Below are 5,745 nucleotides of genomic sequence, written 5' to 3'. Positions count from 1 at the left end.
GAGACCTATGCTTGAGCGAAGAGCTATGTCTCACGCTCGAGCGGGCATCGAGCGTAAAATTTCAACAACCAGTACTTTTGCATTTTTACAGACCGCTCGAGCGAAGGAGTCTACGCTCGAGCGACCCCTCTGTTTTGACAAGCTCGCTCGAGCGAAGAAAGCCACGCTCGAGCGAGACCCCTGTTTTCAGCAAGTTTTGAAAAATGTTTTTCAAGGCATCTTTGCATCCTCATTCCATCCTAGGCATTCCTGGGCCATGTTTAAGACTCTATAGTGAGGATTTAAGGTTAGAAACACACTAAGAACCATCGACATAATTTTTGTGCAATTAGAATGTGTGTTTCAAGTATGTGTCCGTTATGTGTTATGTAGGTCACGTGTCGTGTGTCGTGTGATCAATCTGCTCCGTCTGTCTGTTTCAAGGCCAACTGTGAGTAATAATTTAGTAAAGTTATGTTCACACTGTATCTACTTTCTGTGTGATAAAACAAGATCCGTTTTTCGAAATGATATGTTTTGTACAATGAATGATTGTTCAATTTCTGCTATGTATTCGTGACATCCTTGGCATCATGTGATATCTGTTAGCTGTTACTCGGTATCGGAGGTTCCTTTATGGAACTTATTTCTGTCTGCACTCTGTTACCCGTACTGGAGGCCCTGTCACGGGGGCTCAGCTTCTGTTCTATTCTGTTCTGTTGCCCGGATCCGGAGGTTCCTTTATGGGACTGGTGATTCGTAACCTCACGTGTATACGTTCTGTTCTGTTCTGTTCTGTTTATGCTAATGGATGTATCACGTAAACTTAATCATGACTTATGATTTCTGTCTGTATATGATCTGGACAAAATATGATTTTGATATGAACTGAATTATGATTTCGGAATATGTGCGAACTCATTCATTGAAACCCTTTTACTCTATTATTATTCACTGGGCTTCGCTCACAGTTTATATTATGTATGTAGGTGAGCCGGCATGTGACCAGGGCCAGAGTTGACGGCCTTCTGTTTTGTTTTTGTCAGCCAGCTGTTGTGCCTCCCGAGGAGGTTCTGAACGAAGCCTAATGCCATGGCTGTTTTTTGTAATCATGCTAGTCTTGTAAAGTCAGGTCTTGGGAAGTACAATCTGTAGATACCATGTAAATATTGTGTATATGGACTGGCATGTTTATGTATATGTAAATAAGTTTTGAAATGTTTTGTCCCATGTACGTTATCACAGCTCATTGGACCTTGTCTATTTTGTATTATTGCTTCCGGGGGCCATTATTATTTGCTAATCTGTTCAGAGGCCTTTGGTAATCCACGGATTATTGGCCGGTTACGATGCTAAACCTATAGGGGCGGGTTTGGGTCGTGACACTAGGACGCCAAGATGATAACATCTCGGCCTAGATGATACACATCTCGGCCTAGGTGATGCACACCTCGGCCTAGATGATGACATCTCGGCCAATATGTCAGGGTGAAGGTAGAGGTCAACCAAAGTGGTTCCAAGATGGTCCTAGGTGTAAGAGGTTCAAGGGTGTGACCTAGGCTATACACACCAAGCAAGGAACAAAGCATACAAGCAATACCCAAACAAATCACATAAGTACAAAACAAGACAGGGACCTTTACTTTAGGCAAAACAAGTCGAAATCTACAAATGCAAGCATAACAAAACAAAATCATGCGGATGCACATGAACATGGCTAAGACGAGGATGAGGGTCATTATAATACCATTTTGATTGTAGCCATATGTTGTGCCAATGAGTTACAGGGTAGGAAACAGATAAGCCTTTCTGTAATTTGGGGAGTTTACAGCTGCAATATTACCAAGCTTTAGTGGACTTGGATCCAGCGAAGCAAATGTCAGGAGCTCCATATCGCATTGTAATATAGCCATTTCTTGTTCATCCAATGTCACCCATGCTTCTATTCCATCGCCGCTTCTCGTTTCCATCAAAATGATGATGTTCAAGAACACTGAGCCAGTTGAACCAACACCGCTAACCCATATAGGCTTCCCCAACCCAAAATCTGCTTCATAAAAGCCTAGCTTACACCAGCTGGTGAATCCAAAGTAATCCACTCCTCCATCTTTGGAGCCTGGCTCTTCCATCATCTTGAGGGACTTGCAGATAACATTAGACCGTTCATCACCTTGTAGTTTCTTTATAAAGTCGCTATTAATTTTTGATATTCCTTCCCTTACCTGACCCACCAAGCCCTTCAATCCCAGCTCATCATACCTGGCCTTGCAGTGCGTACTTGCTATCCAAATGAGGTTTCCAATTGAATTTTCCATCAAGGGTGGTATAGTCCTCCTCCGCAGATTCACCGCATGGCTTAGCAGAGAAGGCCTTGTGAAACCACGAGTTTCTTCTGAGGCTGCCATAGCACATTTCCATATGAAAGCAGAGACCGCCTCAACTTGTGTTGGATTCTGCACAGAATTGCTGGCTGCTTTTGCCTTGAGGTTAGCAATAGCCGAGGCATCAAATGCAAATCTCCTGGTAGTACACTTTCCTATCTTGAATAAAGAACCCCACATGGCAATTGATGAATCTCTAAGCCACAAATCATTTGTTGGGAAGAGAGAAGTTGCTATGAAATCAGGATATACAACTTCTTTAGACCCACAAGCGGTGGCAGACCACCCTTTCACAAAGGTGCTCAGTGCAGTCCCATCAAGGATTTTGTGTGAAATGCAGAGTCCAATAGCAATTCCACCACACTTAAAGATGTTTACTTGAATGTTAGTTACATGAGTTCCTGCTACTGACCCCTTGAAACTGGTTTCGCAGGGAAGGAATCGATGTATCACCTGGAGGTCCGGCTGGCTCAGAAAGTCAGCAAGGCAACAATTAACCTCGGTCTCCATGTAACAAGCCCCTTCATCGTTGCAGTCAATGGTAAGGTCGTCTTCGATCTTTCCTGCAAGTGGGTAGAAGCAAGTTAAGGTTTCGGATAGCGATTTCTTTAACACTTGTAATCTTTTCAGGAGTTGGAGATTGGTAGCACCATCTTCATTGGGATAAAAGAAGACAAGTGGAGCATAAGGAGCAGGAATGAGCTGGTCCAAAAGGGAGAGCTTGAAGGTTCTGAGGTGATGGGGTGTTGGGAAAGATGGTTTGATGTTCTCTCTGGAAACAACTTTTACTTCCATCATCATTCGATATCTGGTTGATATTTTTGGAAGCACAACAGGTTAGATCTGTATATGTGTTTAGAATAACTTTTATACATGTTAAAGAATCACTCTATTTAAATTTTAAGTTAGAATTAATTATTTTCTGTATGTGTATGTATGAATGTATCAAAATCATGTATTAATGCAATCTTGGGTTTGGGTCATATTCTTCTTGAAGGTGATTCTCAAAATGTGGTGACTGCAATCCAAGGCAAGGAGGATAATTTATCTTGCTATGGTCATTTGGTGGGTATGGCTCAAGCGCTTCTTTTGCGGTTTCATTCTTCATCGGTTTCGCATGTTTGTAGAGATGGCAATTCGGTGGCTCATTGCTTAAGTAGGCTCGCCTTTGATTTTGCTTCACCACAAGTTTGGATGGAGGAGGTTCCTCTTTCTTTAATGGCGTTAGTGGTGTCTGAGGCTTCTTCTTCTGTATAATTGCTTATCCTATCTAAAAAAAAAAAAAAAAAGCAATTTTGAAAATAAATTTGGTATGGTAAACATAAATTAAGGAAGTAATTTGAAATGGTAATTATGGTGGCATAATTTAAGGGTTTATATAAAACTCTATGAATTTAATTACGAACTAATTAAAATACAACACATAATGACACTTAGTAACTTCGTTATTAAAAAAATTTTAAAAAAAAAATTGTGTTGGGAGTTTGAACCTTAAAGAAACCTTATTAATATTTAGTGTGTATGAAAATAATAAGTTTTGATATATACGTTGAGTGGCTATGGTGAAAAGAATAAAACATGTTATGAAATTTTAATTATACAAATCATTTTCTGTTTTATGGTGAAGAATTTAAAATATTTTAATAGAAAATATTTTACAATTTGAGTGTGTTATTTATTAATTTTTTTAATTGAAAAGCTCCTTTTTTTTCTTTTTTTTTTTATAGTGTTGTGTGTGTGATTTATTAAATTTATTTAAATTGAAAAACTTTTTTTTTGTGCGTGTAATTTATTAATTATTTTTTTTAATTGAAAAAGTTCGTCCTTGTTTGATCCTAAAGAAAGAATGAGTTTAGAAACAAAAAATGTATTCTTTATTTAAAAAAGAAAGTGTTTAAGTGTGTTGTTAATTATTTTTATAAATTAAAAAATTTAGATTGAGTATTTAGAGCTCTCTTATTTCTTCTCATTAAAAATTCTCTTTTACTTGTATAATATATAGATAGATAGATAGATTTTGGCACTCACTAAAACAAATTTTAGAAAAATTATACAAATGAATGCAAGTAAATGTTTGGAAAGTCAAAAATTGGCTTTGTTGGCCAAAATTCATAAAAATACAAAATATATAAAAATAATTAATAAGACAAAATGTCATATCAAATTCATTATTATTTTATTTTATCTCTCAAATATCACATTCAACTACAAAAAAAATATAATCCTCTTCTTAAACACAAATGTTTTAACCTACTAAAATAGTTAAAATTAAAATACAATAATGTTAGGGATCATGAAAAATATATCATAAAATTCATCATGAAGATTTTTCATCCCTTGATTGGTGTGTGGTGTTTTATTGTATGGGTAATCTAAAAGTGGAAAATCTTTCATGATCATCTTCATGATATTTTTTTATGATCCCTAGCATCACTCATTAAAATAACTTATTAAAATAACTAACTTTCCAAACAAGGCCAAGTATCATTTTAATATTTCTTCCTTTTTGGGGATCACGAATAACTAGTAAACATGGTTACATTTTAACATTTCTTTCCTTTTCGGTAATCACAAAATTTTAGGCTTAAAAATCCCATGTGCATATTCTTTTTCTTATGATAATGACTAAAATAAATAAGGAAATTTTATGGAAATCAATGAAAGTAAACGTGGTAAGATTTTATACAAAAATAAATAAATAAAAATTAAAAAAAATAAATTGCTAGGGGTACCAAATATTTTATTAAAATTTCTACAAAACACTCCCATGTGTGTAGGGCCACACTCCTATGAGATCCACAACCATGTGTATGATTTGGTAAAAATTTTAGTGGATTATGTTAGAGATTCCAAATGATTTATCAACTTTTTTACCAAACCTCTCACATGGGTGTAGGACCCACACACATGTGGGTTTGTGTGGGTCCCAGACTTATGTGAGAAGTTTAGTAAAAAATTTGATAAATCATTTAGGATCTATAACATTTTCCAAATTTTAGTAATCTGTTTGGTATCTCTAGTATTTTTGTATTTCAAAATCTATCTATAAATACTATCAAGTATAACACTTTTCACTATAATCATTGTTATAAATAATTTTTACACCAACACTTTCTATTTTTAAACACCTAAGGACAAAAATGATAAAGTTATTTGTTGTTGTTATTGCCTTTGTTTTTCTCTCCATAACTACATGTCAATTTCTATTGACCTTTACTCTTTTTTTTTTTCTTTTTGGTTGTATTTTAAAAGTCATTTTTTAATTGTTAATCTTTCTTTACATTTTTTGTGTCGCATGATTGATCATGCATACCGACTAAAAAATTTAAAATTATTTATTACCAAAGTATATTGTCTTATTCGAATAATTTTTCTTTGAATTTTT

At 35.5% G+C, this 5,745-nt stretch overlaps 1 pseudogene; it reads right to left on the bottom strand.

Annotated features, from left to right (window-relative positions):
* Positions 1-1,760: 1,760 nt before the first annotated feature.
* LOC114261847 (epi-neemfruitin B 7-O-acetyltransferse L7AT pseudogene) lies at positions 1,761-3,158 on the bottom strand (annotated as a pseudogene).
* Positions 3,159-5,745: the final 2,587 nt, after the last annotated feature.

This window comes from Camellia sinensis, chromosome 6 (assembly GCF_055761805.1).
Source record: "Camellia sinensis isolate YWXY chromosome 6, ASM5576180v1, whole genome shotgun sequence".
Taxonomy (NCBI): domain Eukaryota; kingdom Viridiplantae; phylum Streptophyta; class Magnoliopsida; order Ericales; family Theaceae; genus Camellia; species Camellia sinensis.
Note: the sequence above shows the minus strand (reverse complement) of the source record. Positions and strands in the feature narration are given on the sequence as shown.